This window comes from Pinus tabuliformis, chromosome Q (assembly GCF_031772625.1).
Source record: "Pinus tabuliformis cultivar Carrire ecotype Pingquan chromosome Q, CPIR1, whole genome shotgun sequence".
NCBI classification, from domain to species: domain Eukaryota; kingdom Viridiplantae; phylum Streptophyta; class Pinopsida; order Pinales; family Pinaceae; genus Pinus; species Pinus tabuliformis.
Genome location: NC_142296.1, coordinates 1,202,610,011 through 1,202,626,396, shown reverse-complemented (window position 1 = coordinate 1,202,626,396; position 16,386 = coordinate 1,202,610,011).

Sequence of the window (16,386 nt, the reverse complement as noted above, 5' to 3'; positions counted from 1 at the left end):
AAGGAGCTCGGGGTATGGATTGATGTCATCCACAACATCAATTACTTTACAACCATCTAGTGTGCTCGTGCCTTCTATATCCACTGTTAGCCCATGTTTACGTCCCATAGGGATGATCTTTTGTTGGTTTTCCATTCTCAGCTGGATCAGGGACCACTGCAGTGCAGGTCTCCCCATTCTCTCCCATGTCTGTTTAGGCAAAACATTTGCATCAGACCCCAGGTCCAAAATAACCTGGTCCATCTCATTATCCCCTATCTGCACTGTGAGCCTCATCTCACGCCCTGTTCTTACCTTATGTTTCCCGATTTTCTGTACTACACGGTGTCCATTAGGAGCGTTTTCTTTAACAACACACTTATTTATCAACTCCTGTAGACCCTTGACAACCTTGCTATCATGCAAAAGTTTCATGAAGTACAAAGGGATGAACCTGTATAGGCACGCTAGTTTCTGGTGCTTTGTTCTAACTTCCTGAAGTAGATGCCTTAGCAAAGCTTTTCTTGGCTTCCATAAATGTTTCCTCCACACTTGCTAGATCAAAACCTACTTCCTTTTCTAGGGTCTTGCGAACCCATCCGTCTTCTTTAGGCTATTTTCCCTTATCATCCCCTATTGTTACTTTGCTTCTTAGCATGATATTTACATTTGGATTCCTTGCAGGGCTCAGCTCTCATCATTTGTAAGTTCTACATAGGGTGTTGACATTGTGCCTTCTTCTCCTGCATCTTAGCTATCAGCATAAGACATTCTTTGGTAGTGTGGTCAAAATGGATGCAATATTGACAGGACGGGCATGTCTCATTCTGACACTCTTGTGCATAGTGCCCTTGTGTCCCATAGTTATAGCAAATAACCTGACTGCGACCTCTACCAGGTCCTCCTCCTCCTCGGCCTTGTCCTCACCCCCAATATCCTTAGCATGCTCCCCCACTGCCCTTATCCGAAGGATGAGTTTCTTCTTGCATTCGATAGATATACATTATTTCCATCATTAATTCATAGCTATGAAAGTGGCCCTCATCGTGGCCCACCGATTTGCAGAAATTGCAGAATAGTTATTGTGGCATTTGAATGAATTTTTGTAGCAAATGACAATTATCCATCACGTGTTTTCCAGCCACCTGAAAAATAGCACACCATAGCACGGGCCCCTTACTTGGTCCTGCTGGAGCTTCCTGCCTCAGGGGAATCGGTTCCCCCTGTAAGATAATTCACGAAGAGAGGGAATTGGTCTTTATCATGCCCCTAGCTCTTATACTTGAGGCACCAGACTTCCTCGCACACCTATGGCCTAGCCTCCTTCTCATTTTTCAAACTCTACAATTCCAAGTAGAGGTTCTACAGCTGTGAGTGAATCTGTTGGACTCCCAAAGTCGCATCCTAAATAGCTATCTTCTACAATCTCATCGCAATTTCTAGGGCTTCTGCCTGAGTTCCTATCTTCTACTCTGACAAAGCAATTCTTAGGTGGGGCAGAAGTGAGGCCATAAACCATTCGCAGTGCTAACCATCTGTGAGCTGCATATTAGCTTCACAGATCACACATTTTAGCCTTTGATTTAACTCCTAGGGCATCTCACCAGCCCTCATTGTGATTTCCTTAAATCCAACGGCTGACAACGAATCATACTTAGGCTTACTAAACTCCTTATTTAAAGAATCCTTAGTATCTGCTAGCTTTGCCAGAGGATGATCAATACAATACTTAATATACCACGTTAGCACATGATCCTGTAGAGCAATAAGTAAGTGCGCCTTCTTTATGTTGTCATCAATGATCTGTTGTGCATTCCACACAGCATTCGCAACAAACCCAAATTTATTTGTATCTTCGCTCCCTATACGCTTGAAAATTGGCAGCTTTACTAAGTTTGACATGTTGAACGACAGTCGTGGTGGCGGTGGTGTAGGCGAAGGTGGAGGTGGGGTGGATGGATGATGTATCCATGGAAAACCCTATCTTATCAGCTGGACCACACTCTGTAGTGAGGCTTGTGTCATTCCCTCATCGTCACTCGAAGGACATCTAATAAACGGGGTATATTCAGGGCTTTCTTTCTCTCGATTTCTGAAGATCCATCCACTTGGTGTAGATCTGAACATCAAGGCAACAACATAATCTGTTTCTCACACAAGAGTATCGTAATCCATGTATTCAAAGATCTCATATACTTACCTCGCGGTCCCTTGAAGAAGCATTGCTTTGCTTCACTGTAGCTAACTGAGGTATCAACCGCGAACTCTGTAACAAATCCTCCTATAATTCGATCAAGCCAATGTTCAACAGTGCATGTGATCTTGTCTTCAAAGGCTTCCAACCTTCGCACTAGCTCTAGAGTCCACACTATTGGACTGTCAAGCCTCCACCTTCCTTGGTCGCCTTCCAACTTAGCTATCCACTTGTATAGTTCGATCGAGAAGGTGCAGAAGAAAATATATGTCCAACCATTACTCTTTTGGTAGGTGTGGATTCCCCGTTTTCTTATGGCGTGAATTCGTGAATCTTCCAGCCCATCCACTTCTCAATTTCCATCTTGGTCGGATTCCAGTGATGTGACATCACACATCTCTTTATGCAGATCCATGTCTTGACAAAGGAACCATTTGTTGGCTTAGTGGGTCCTGAAACAGGTTCAAAGTTAATTGTGCCAAACAAAACCATACACAACTAGCCCTTTCGACAGCAACTTGAATAGTGCAGGCTGAAGTCTCACCCGAGGTAGTATGGGGGGATGCTGGAACCAAGTTTCTGCATCTAGAGATTAGTGTGATGTCTTTTATTTCCGTAGATCTACCTTCTCACAAACCTATAAGTCCTCAAGGTTTAGTACTGCAACTTCTCTTAAACTGTCCTTAGACCTTCGCGAAGGTCTACAACATGTTTTTGCAGACCCTTAACGGATACAACATCCACTTACACACACCATAAAACAACTCTAGATCCGAGTTCGTACAGAGATACTTACGTATTTAATAAACACAAAAACATGTATTATAATCTTCGTGTAAATACTTCACAAGTATTTCATACAATTAGTAAGACATATCAATCATAATCGTGCATCAATACAGAATATTTCATACATATATTTATTACATGAAAACATATATCGTAAACATAAACATTAGAAGTAACAAATGAACACACAAATTTTTCCAACAATATTCTTCATTGATATTCAAAATGAAGTTACAGAATCAAACTTCCCTATGCACTGAGCTACAAGGGTCCACACACTCAGCTGTGGGCTCTACTCTAGGCCTTTGCGCACTCAGCTGCAAAGCCTTTCCTTCATCTATAACTCACTTGTTTGCATTATCTTCTATTGACCCATTATCAATAGACTATTATTTTTCTTCCTTAGACTCTCTAAGACATGCCTATTTATAACCTTTCTTCATACAATCCCATGGTCCGCGGACCATGGATAGATCTCAAAAATGACTTGAATTGACATAAACAAGAGTTTAAACCCCATTTTACTTCTAACTATCTACGTGCTCTACATCCACAATTGTGGAGACTTTACATCTTTTTACCCAAATTTACATCAAAACTTGGGTTTTTAACCCCAAAGCGGACCCAAGGGACCCCATCCCAACATTTTAGTAAGTTTAGAAATAATTTTTTATGTGCTAACATCCCTTCCCATGCATTAAGCTTGTAAACTTATTGTCATACATTTTTGTATTTTGTTTTACATAAATTCTTGATTTGTAGAGCTACAGGAAACCCTATAATCACTCTTTTGGTGAAAAAAATGTCCCTCATAGGCATAAGGACTTCAAAAATACCTCTTGACAATCCTTAAACCTGTCCTCAACTTGTCCTTCCTTCAAATCACCTCTAAAACATATTTTTTTAGTCACTGGACTATCTCCTATATAAAAACAAGGACTCTTGCTGCATTCCATGTTTTGCATCAAATTTCATTTAGCTTTACAATTGAAGCATAGTTAACCTTCATTTTCATAGTAAAATGTCCCCAAGATCTTGAGAATTTAATTCGTAATCCTATAAAAGTTATAGGATCTTTGACGTAGTTGATGCATCAAAACTGCCTTTTTCTGTAAAATTAGGGTTTGTTGTTTCATTGATTTCATTAAGTTGCAAGTTTGTTTCCAATGCATTGTAGAGTATATTTAATTTCTCTTTAGCATGAATAAACTGATTTTCCTCCTTTATCCTTACAAATAGAATATATTTTCCTTTATTCTCCTTTTCCTATGATTTTGAGTATTTCTAGTAGCATAGACAACACAATGGTCTCTATGTTACAACTTATTTCCTTTCATTTTCTTTAATTTGCATAATATCAAAAAAATAATAACACATTACATGCTACACACATAATGATGACCCCTCTTAAGTTTGTACAAACCTTGGGTTGACAATTAAGGTCAAGCACCCTTGGGAGTTGCAACATTATTGTAATATTGAGCGCCATCACTCAAAAATAGTGGACTTTTTCTAAGGATAATTCTTGGTAGGAGTGATGAAATTCACATTTCTCCCTCCTTTCCTATATTCTAGGGATTTCTACCATTTTCCCTTGAAGTTAGTCTTATCTTTCTTTTTTCAGTCTGTCTGGATCTCAAATTTGTGTTTGGATTTCTCATAGCAATATTTGGACCCAGATAAATCCCCATGCCTTGATTGCTTCTCCAAAAGTTTTTATAGAAGATTTTGGATTATGGTTAAAAATGATATGACGGAAATGTTGAATAATAATCAAAGTAAAGAGAATATTAACAAAAGAACTAACTTGTCCTTTTTTGATCTTATTCCCAAAGAAATAAATCTGGTAAATTTCACCCCATTTTGACTAATTTCTCATTGTAATTTGACTTATAAAATTCTAATGAAGATCATAGCGGCCAGATTGAAAAAAATATTGTTGGAAACCATATCATAGAGCCAAGGTGGTTTCATGCAATAGAGACAAATATTGGATAATATCATTCTAGTCTGGGAAGCCATTCATTCAAGCAAGGAATTAGACAAGCCAGGAATGGTGATAAAGTTGGATATGGTCAATGCCTTTGACCAAGTAAGACACTCTTTTATTTTCTTGGATTTATAAGGTGGATAAACGCATTCATTGGCTCCCTATGGATTGTGCCATTGGTTAATGAGTAATCCAAACTTTTTTTGTTGCCTCTCGAGGGCTAAGGTATGGCTACCCTCTCTCTCCTCTCCATCACATCACTAGTGCTAAAAGTCTTAGTAGGAATTTAGAGAAATCCATGCAGGAAGATAATTTGGTGGGATTGAGTATCATACAAAATGTTAAAGGTGTAAATCTCTCTAATTTTTTAGATGACGCTCTCCTATTATGAGGTGCCTCCAAAATAATAGTCCTCCGCTTTATTTATTTATTTATTCCTAGTTTGATCTATTAGGAAGTATGGTCAATAAAAGGTAATGTTAATTATACAACAGGAATTGTGTTGAGTCAATGTTGAATAACATGTCAAGGATATTGGAGTTTTCAATTGTCATGGAGTGGAAACACTCAAATATTTAGTAATCCAAATTTCACTAGGAGCATATAATGCAAATGAATGGGGGGAAATCTTGTATAAAATAAAAAGGAGAATACAAGCTTTGGGGGCACAATGGTTAAATGTGGCGAGAAAGGTCATCTTAATAAAATCAATGTTCTCATATCTTCAAGTTTATATCGGTTCAAGTTTACTTGCACCAAATGGAGTAATCCACCAAATTGGTGGCATATTATGGAAGTTTCTTTAGAAACGAGGAAAGAACAATAACATAAATTTCACTTAGTGAATTGTAATACCATGTGCCTTTCAAAAAAACTTTGGTGGATTAGTTCTAAAAGATCATGAGATCGTGAATCTAGCTTTCGATGCGAATATAGTTTGGTGCCTTCTTTCATATTCCCAAGAATGGTGGAAATTGGAGTTTGTGCACAAATATTTCTAGAAGAATAGGCTAAGAAGACCCAAACAAAAGGCACGGCCAAAAAAAGTTTCTAAAATTGGAAATTATCTAAGTGGTGGCCTAGATTATCATGGACCATTTGGGTTGGCAAGTTGGAAATGGCATGCACATTAATCTTTGGAAGGATCAAATTCCTTTAGCAGATCTAGTGAGTGAGAATGAAGGAGTAATGTAATTAGCTAAATAGATGGAGGCAAAGGGACTCAACAAGATCAATGATATATTGTGGTGGGATCTTAATGGTTAATGGGTTGTTTGGCATTGTTCCAATATCGCCCCAAATCTTCAAAATCATTGGTCAATGGTAGTCAAAGCACTAAAAGGTTTCACCCCAATAGCTACCTCAAGATTGGATTGGTGAATATAGATGAGTAGTAAGAATAATATATACACAGTGACAATAGGATGTGATTTGTTAATTCAAAATTCATTCACTCACCTATAGAGAAAATATGGGGAAGAATTTTGTATAAGGATGGATTGCCAAAAATTAATCTCTTCTATTGGAAATTAGTCTTTGGAAAGATATTGAGAGGATAAAACCTCAGGAAAAGAAATATTCATGGCCCTTCCTATTGTGTCATATGTGATATGGCATAGGAAGGAATCCCTCATGTATTTGGACAATTCTCCCCCTCTTTTGATGTATATAAAATCACTTTGGACAAGGCCAAAGATAACTCATCCATTCCAAAAAATTGGAAAGAAATGTTTGAGGAATGGAAACCTCAAATCCCATGGTAGTGAAAATTCAATTAAATATCTATGACACGTTGGATGGCTTTACCAAAGTTTTTTCTTTCGACAGTTTGGATTGGTCAAAATGAAGCTATATTTAACGATGTTCATCTAAATTCCATTACACCGAACTTGAAAGAAACTCAATTACTCTTTAATTCAATATGTATTAGAGGTTATTAGTTTGTAGATAGTGGGGAAAATTTGTTAATCTCTTTTGTCCATGTATGTGCACAATGGATGCTGTTTTTGAAGAAGATGTAAAATAAACTCTTAATAATTATTAACCATTGATCCAACATTGTTTTATCTTAACTCTCGACTTGTCAATCCCCAAGACAGATCAAATCTCTTGAGGTACAAACCTTTCCTCAAGTTTTGCACTCAGAAAAGAGGTTTTCACCTTGAGATATTTTATCCTTCTAAGGGACTAGAGTAAGGATGGATTAAGGTTTATATAGTAATAATTTCATTTTAAATTTAAAACCATTATTTCCTGGATAGGATCTCTCCAACTCCGTATGGGAGAGATGTTGTAAGCTTATGTAGGTTGTGTTATATTAAGATTTTGATGTTGAAAAGTGTGCAACAAGAAATGCTAAATTTAGAAAGTTCTAAAAATAGAACTGCTAAAAATAGCACTTCTAAAAATAGAAGTTTGGCCAGTAAGAATTTTGGCCATCTTGGGTGAGAGGTGAAACTGCTAAAAATAACATCTTCTTAAAATACCATTTCATGATCCCTTCCTATTTGTAGCAGTCCTTGGTCTATCTATAGGAAGTAAATTCGAATTTGGTCTTACCAACAGTTTGGAATATTAATTAATCAATTCTCCATGACTTAATTAGTTATGGAAAAGCAAACTGAAGTCTTTGTGAGAACATGCAATTATTTCTTCACTAATTGGGGAATGTGTCCCTGATTTGCTCCACTGTTTGAGGAATTAAGGGTGAGTTCTATATTGAGAGGATCAGTTGACTTAGTTTAACTTAGTCAAGTTTAGTTAGATTAATTTAACAAGTTGTTAAATTAATGAGATATAGTTTGTTGATGCTTGCATGCATGTGACAACTATTATTTTAAGATAAGTGTCTATTCACTCATGGATAAATGATGCATGTCAGTTCTATCAGAGACCCAATTGAGATGAGAGAAGGGACAATGTACTATCAGTTGGATGAATATTTTTCCTATAAAGGAAGCTCATGCATGATGAGGATTTATCTCCTTCAGGTTTGTGTAGTTAGATTAGAGGTTAGTGAGTGTTGGAAGAATCCAATCCACACAGGTGGCAACATTCGACACCAAGGAAACTGCACAAGGAAATAAGAGGCTTGGAGTGCAGAGGAGAAGGTTTGTGAGAAGCATTTGACTATCTATGAGTAGCAGAGGGATTGTACTGAGAGCTCGATAGCTTCTGATCTAAGGCTTTGTGTAATCCAGACTATATTTCCCTTGTATGATAATACAGAGTTAGGGTTTTAGGCTGAGGCTTTCCTTTGGTAAATTCTTTCGTGTTATGTGTGATTGATTCCTTCTTATTAGTTATATGTGTTCTTATTGGTGTTCCTCGTGGTTGATTAAGCTTTCGCTAAATTTTTTGTAGAAGTAGATCAAGTGTTTTTCTCTAGTACATTGCATTACGAGGTTGACCTATAGGTGGGAAACTTCTATATGGTATGAGAGTTGATTGATTTCTAGAAAATATCTACAATAATTCTACATGGTATCAGAGCTGACTGATTGTAGGAAATATTCTACAAAATTCTACATGGTATCAGAGCATAGGTGATCAAGGAGAGAACATTATACTGAGAGGAGATTTCAAAGTTTTGAGTTTTGGCCCGAGAGTTTGCAGAGAAGATCTGAAAATTTCTATACAAAATTTTCACAAAAGAATAACAGATTTGGATTCCTTGTGGAAAAGTACCCAAAATAAATAAATAAAATCAACTGAATCAGAGTTTGGATGAGGGAGATATCGCTGATTTAAAGCAGATCCTTTTCTAGAAAATTTCATGATGATGGAGAAGTGGAAATAAATTGGTGTGATTGCGAAGAACCTATATGCACTTGAGGTACAAGATGCATCCAAAGCCTTGAGGAGTAAGGTAAACGTTAGATACTTGGTGGTTAAGAGGGAGAGTAAATTACCTCTCAACATGCAGAGCCAGAAGAAGTCTCAGACAATTGTGGAGGAGCCAGGACACCAAGGAAACTGCACAAGGAAATAAGAGGCTTGGAGGGTAGAGGAGAAGGTTTGTGAGAAGCCTTTGACTATCTATGAGTAGCGGAGGGATTGTACTGAGAGCTGGATAGCTTTCGAGCTAAGGATTTGTGATATGCAGACTATATTTCCACTTGTATGATAATACAGAGTTAGGGTTTTAGGCTAAGGCTCTCCTTGGGTAAATTCTTTCGTGTTATGTGTGATTGATTCCTTCTTATTAGTTATATGTGTTCTTATTGGTGTTCCTCATGGTTGATTAAGCTTTCGCTAAATTTTTTGTAGAAGTAGATCAAGTGTTTTTCTCTAGTACATTGCATTACCAGGTTGACCTATAGGTGGGAAATTTCTACATGGTATGAGAGTTGATTGATTTGTAGAAAATATCTACAATAATTCTACATGGTGTCAGAGCTGACTGATTGTAGGAAATATTCTACAAAATTCTACATGGTATCAGAGCATAGGTGATCAAGGAGAGAACATTATACTGAGAGGAGATTTCAAAGTTTTGAGTTTTGGCCCGAGAGTTTGGAGAGAAGATCTGAAAATTTCTGTACAAAATTTTCATAAAAGAATAGCAGATTTGGATTCCTTGTGGAAAAATATCCAAAATAATAATAAAAAATTGACTGAATCGGAGTTTGGATGAGGGAGATATCGCTAATTTAAAGCAGCTCTTTTTCTAGAAAATTTCATGATGATGGGCAAGTGGAAATAAATTGGTGTGATAGTGAAGAACCTATATGCACTTGAGGTACAAGATGCATCCAAAGCCTTGAGGAGAAAGGTAAAGGTCAAATACTTGGTGGTTGAGAGGGAGAGTAAATTACCTCTCAACATGCAGAGCCAGAAGAAGTCTGAGAAAATTGTGGAGGAGACACGATTGGTGTAGCAACTTCAGGAGGTTGTGGAGCAGCTACAATAGGAGAAGCTAAGAGGAGATTGAGTAGAGACATCTATTCATATAGAGACCTCCACTAGAGGGAAGCTTCGAGCCAAGTGGGCTGAGGGATCACATGCAGCGATACATCCAGGTAGTAGGCGGGGCGATGTGGAGTGATCGTCCCAAGGAGGAGGGGCAGTGTAATGACCTGCAGTTCCTGGGCACACGTGTGGATAGTGCGTGCGCACGGGTGGACAGTGCAATTGTGGTTGTGTGATGGGCAAGCTCTCTCTTGAAGGTGTGATGGAGATTATGCGCATATGAGGAGTGGGCAAGCTTGTTTATATGAATGAGAGCGTGGTGTCACTTGTATGGAGGCCAACCTATGATTGTGAGGGAGTTGACATGGCTTTGCAATGGCATGTGGGCGTTGGGCGAGTCGGTTGGGTAGCTAGGACTACGCCCTACGCTGGATATATATTGGGTGAGCATGGAGCTCATTCAAACCATCATTCAATCATCACACCTTCGCTCATGTAAACGAGTAAGGCGCCGTTCTAAAAAGTGTGCAAGGCTAAGTAGAAGAAGGCGTAGGTTGAGCTGCACCCATTCTTGGGCAACACTGCATGAGGAAGACACGTTTGACTTAGTTGTGGGTGAAGGCGCGGGCAGGAGCGCCCGGTGGTTGGGTGAGGGCGTGCAAAGGTGTGTGGCGCCCGACGGACGGTTGAGGCATGCATAGGTGTGGTGCCCGATTTGTGTGAAGGTGTCCGACGATGAAATGGAGGAGTGCCTGGTTTGTGCGAGACTTGGGTGAGTGCCCGCCCGTCGTGCATGTGTGCACGGTGACTTGATGAAGTTTTGAGAATGTGAACGGAGGTGTGTCTCGGGCAAAGGCGCTCCTGTGTGGTGACTTGGAGGCGTGCCCAAGTTGGGCAAACAACATGATCATGCAATGAGGTGAACGAAGGGTTGGAGAGTCATGTCGCAATCGTGCAGAGGTGCCGACGAGCTGGGCAACCAAGTTTGCCGAAGTTGTGAAAATTGGCTAACTGTAAATTTGGGGTTTCCCAAGATTTAACTTGTACTTTGTAAAAGTGAAGTTTGTATAATATATTGATTCTAGCATACTCATATTGCAGGGAGTTGCCCCTCCCTTTATACTGTTGTGCATTTCTCTTGTATAATGTTGTTTATGTGAATGTTATGGGCTTTCACTTGTATAAAGGAACACATTAATAATACTTGGTAACGAAATAAAACTAAGTATGGAATGTTAGGCGTAGTCTACAATCATAAGTATTGGTGAAAAGAAAATGATTGGTAGTGTGGCACCTTGCTATAAGTGGTTGAAAGACTACCGCAGGTGTAGGGGCATGACAGTTGGTATCAGAGCTGGTCCAAGTTTTGCAGCAAACTTGGTGAACTGAATCAAGGAGTTGATTCTACGAAGACCGAAGACTTGGCAGGAAGCCCAAGTTTTGTAGGTGACAGGTGGAATATCAGGGTGATTCAGGTGAATGGTGAAACAGGTTTAGCATAGGAGAAGCTTAGTGCTTGGGCCAAGTTGAATGACAATGCATGACAGGTTTGGAAGAATGCGAAGGGAAGCTCTTTCTTACCTTATATAGGTTGAAGCGGATGAAGGAAGAGAATTCCCGAATTCGAAAGGAACTTGAAGTCTTGGAAAGGAATGTTAAAGACGAACTTCTTCAACTTGGTTGGGCAATGGAGCAGAATGAAGTTGAAAATTGTGCTAACAAGGAAGAGGAAGCTGTGATGATTGAGGATGTTGTATATATGACAATGATGGAGGATGAACTTGAGATTGATCAAGTTGGACCAGAATCATGCAGTTTGCAGACATGGATGGATGAGGATACTCCTATGGAGGAGCCTCATGATGATGATGCAAGTAATATTGATACTTGCATTTCATTTGAGCATTTGGTAGATTGACCATATGCAGGGAAGAGCAAAGTCAGTTTGTCAATGCCAGGGAACATCTTACCATGGATGTCTATGATGAGACCTTGTATGAAGAAGCAAGGATTGTTGATTGTTGCAAGACTCGTTGGGGTTGTTTGTGACCTTATGGTAGAAGGTACAAAGGCCCGTGACAAGGGAGGAACATGATGATTGTTGCGGAGGATTAGGTCATGCTTTAGCCACATGGATAATTGGATAAGTGCTTGTCATGACTCATGGACAGATTGGAGGGCACACACTTGAGGTATGATGATACTTGGGTGGACTTCTCATGGTCGGGACCAAGGGCAAGTCTTGGTGGAACCTTTAGTAGGGGAAGCTATGATGGAAGGGACTAGTGATGATGATGATATGGTTGGGTGACTGAGTTCACTAGACTGAATATTGCATACTTGGATGGGGATGACCGATTGTTGTGATGGGTCTACTTGGTTGGACTATATGGGAAAATTAGTCATGGACATCAGGTTGGAAACATGGAGCATGGAAGTCTTATGCACGGACATTATGCAAGAGAACTTGTAGAGATGTCACTTATGGGCATCCAATGAGGAGTGCCAAGGCAGGGATGTTGTGCAGGTGGATTGCTGTTGTGACATGGGGATGACTTACTTATGAGTCGATGGAGAGGTTGTGCACTTATGTACAACAAGGCCATGCACTTGGATGGAGTTGTGAGCAGACTATGGAGCATTCCTACTACATGGAGAGCTGAGGCATCTTGCAGAGACCTTTGGGCCGAGACTTGTATGCTTGCTAAGATGTTGGTTGGAGATGACTCATGAAGCTCATGATGACATGAGGTCGTAACTTTTAGGGACATCATATATGGTGGACTTGGAGGATCTGATGCATTGAGGAGCTGAGGTCAGAGACGTTGATGCAGGACGGGGTGCATACTTTCAAGTACATGTATGGGAATGGCTTGAAAGAGTGACTTGATGTGGAGGATCGATATGAGACACTTTGGAGTGATGAAGTTACAACGATGATGATGCCTTGGTGACTACAGTTGGGCATGGGTTGAGTCGAGACTTAATCACTTTTGACACATGGGAGTTGATTGATCTATGATCATGGGCAGCACATGGATAGATGAGGCAGGTGTATACTTGTTTCTATGGCAGGCTTGAGGGATGGCACATTGCAGATAAAATGGAGGTTACTTCATGGACCTGGATGTGGCACATAGAGAGTCGAATGAGATGATCTCTTCACTTTGAGGAGATGGATGTTTTGCAGATGGATGATGATGTTGGGGCATATGTGGCTGATTTCTTGCAGCACATTAGTACCAGACATCATGGACAACATGTTGCAAATGACATGAAGACTACTTCATGGATCTGAGCATGGCTTATTTATATGGAGATGGATTCTTGATTGAGTTGAGGATGTGACAAGATGTTTTGAGAAACGACTGATGATGACATGAGGATGTTCACTCTCATGGTTTGAGCATGACAGTTGGACTGATCACCTGAATAGTTCAAACATGGGGTTGCAAAGTGTACAGAGATGTGTTAGAATTTTTGTAGTATCGTGGCAGCAGTTCACGTGAGGACGACACATGATGAGGTTGACATAGGGAGGTTGCAGGAAGCATGTAGCTTGAGATGGAAGGGCCAACCTTCCACGATGGGGAGCAGCATGTGGAGATTGTGACAAGAAGGTCGATGGTCATGGATTGAGATAATTTTCGATGTATAGCATACCGATGAGGTGTATACCTTGGTATGGTGATCTTGGTGACATATGGTTGCCGGGACGAGACATGGAGGAGATGGTGGTTCTACATATATTGCAGAGATGTTTGCAGTATGTGGAGGAGTTGAAATCATGGTTGAGACAGATATTTTTGTTGATCTTGGTGGATGGCTACCTGGATGGTATGTTGTCGAGGATGACAATGATTTCATGTGGAGGAGGATGTAATGACCTGCAGTTCCTGGGCGCGCAGGTTGACAGTGCGACTGCAGTTGTGTAATGGGCGAGCTCTCTCTTAAAGGTGCGATGGAGATTATGCGCATATGAGGAGTGGGCAAGCCTATTTATATGCATGAGAGCATGGTGTAACTTGTATGGAGGCCGACCTATGATTGTGAGGAAGCCGACATGACTTTGTGATGGCGTGTGGGCGTTGGGCGAGTCGGCTGGGTAGCCAGGACTACGCCCTACGCTGGATATATATTGGGTGAGCATGGAGCTCATTAAAACCATCATTCGATCATCACATCTTCCCTCATGTAAAGGAGTAAGGCGCAGGTCTAAAAAGTGTGCAAGGCTAAGGAGAAGGAGCAGGTTGAGATGCGCCCATTCTTGGGCAACGCTACACGAGGAAGACGTGTTTGACTCGGTTGTGGGTGAAGGCAAGGGCAAGAGCGCCCGGTGGTTGGGTGAGGGCATGCACGGGTGTGTGGCACCCAACGGATGGTCGAGGCGTGCACGGGTGTGGCGCCTGATTTGTGCGAAGATGCCCGACGGTGAAACGGAGGAGTGCCTAGTTTGTGCGTCAACTTGGCATGGGTTCTTGGGGTGACTGGGTGAGCACTCACCCTTCGTACAAGTGTGCATGGTGAGTTGGTGAAGTGTTGAGATTGTGAACAGAGGTGTGTCTCAGGCAGAGGCGCCTGTGTGTGGAGACTTGGAGGTATGCCCGAGTTGGGAAAACAACATGATCGTGTGACGAGGTGAACGAAGGGTTGGAGAGTCATGCGATGACCGTGTAGAGGTGTCGACAAGCTGGGCAACCGAGTTTGCCGAAGTTGTGAAAATTGGCTGTGTAAATTTGGAGTTTCCCAAGACTTAACTTGTACTTTGTAAAACTGAAGTTTGTATAATATATTGATTCGGGCAAACTCATATTGCAGGGAGTTGCCCCTCCCTTTATACTGTTGTGCATTTCTCTTGTATAATGTTTTTTATGTGAATGTTATGGGCTTTCACTTATATAAAGGAACACATTAATAATACTTGGTAACAAAATAAAACTAAGTATGGAATGTTAGGCGTAGTCCACAATCGTAATTATTGGTGAAAAGAAAACGATTGGTAGTGGCGCACCTTGCTATAAGTGGTTGAAAAACTACCACAGGTGTAGGGGCGTGACAGGCAGGATCCTTGAGGTACCCAACCACTTGGATGAGACCTTGCTACGAGAGCCCCGATGTGGAGTAGAAGGAACTCACTGATTGGGTAGAGATAGATGCGGATGGAGTGATAGAGAGAGCTACAGTGCAGTGAATCCCAAGACAGCGCAGAGCATGCAGGGTGCAATAATGCAAGAGGCACAAGTGTGTTCCACAGTGTGGGGTGGCACAGAGAAGAGTGCAATAGTGCAAGATGAATGGAGATGTTGCAGTAGCGTAGAGGTCAGAGAGGGAGCACTTGTGAGCAACAGGTAGAGCTTCAGCATCAGAGTATATTTCCAGGCCAATAGAGTGGTCAGTTGGGATTTTTTTTGTTCCGAGAGTTGCTGGAGCAACAACACTTGGTAGATGTGTTGCATGGAGAACATTCCAGAGTTACATGATCGGGTTCGAGAGGAAGCCTTTCTCTTTGAGAGGGAGTGTTGAAAGGTGTGCAACAAGAAATGCTAAATTTAGAAAGTTCTAAAAATAGAACTGCTAAAATTAGCACTTCTAAAAATAGAAGTTTGGCTAGTGAGCACTTCGGCCACCTTGGGTGAGAGGTGAAACTACTAAAAATAGTATCTTATAAATAGCATTTCATGGTACCTTCCTATTTATAACAGTCCCTGGTCTATCTATAGGATGTAAATTCGAATTTGTCTTACCAATAATTTGGAATATAAATTAATTATTTCTCCATAAGTTAATTAGTTATGGAAAATAAAACTGAAGTCTTTTGTGAGAACATGCAATTATTTCCCCACTAATTGGGGAATGTGTCCTTGATTGGCTCCACTAGTTGAGGAATTAAGGACGAGTTCTATATTAAGAGGATTAGTTGACTTAGTTTAACTTAGTCAAGTTTAGTTAGATTAATTTAACAAGTTGTTAAATTAATGAGATATAATTTGTTGATGCTTGCAAGCATGTGACAACTATTATTTACAGATAACCGTGTATTCACTTATGGATAATTGGTGCATGTCAATTTTGTCAGAGACCCAGTTGAGATAAGAGAAGGGACAGTGTACTTTCAATTGGATGAATATTTTTCCTATAAAGGAAGCTCATCCATGATGAGGATTTATCTCCTTCAGGTTTGTGAAGTTAGATTAGAGGTTAGTGAGTGTGTGAAGAGGCCAATTCACATAGGTGGCAACACTAGACCCCAAGGAAACTGCACAAGGAAATAGGAGGCTTGGAGGGCAGAGGAGAAGGTTTGTGAGAAGCCTTTGACTGTCTATGAGCAGCAGAGGGATTGTACTGAGATCTAGATAGCTTCCGAGCTAAGGCTTTGTGTAATCCAGACTATCTTTTCACTTGTATGATAATACAGAGTTGGGGTTTTAGGCTTAGGCTTTCCCCAGGTAAATTCTTCTATGTTATCTGTGATTGATTCCTTCTTATCAGTTATATGTGTTCTTATTGATGTTCCTCATGGTTG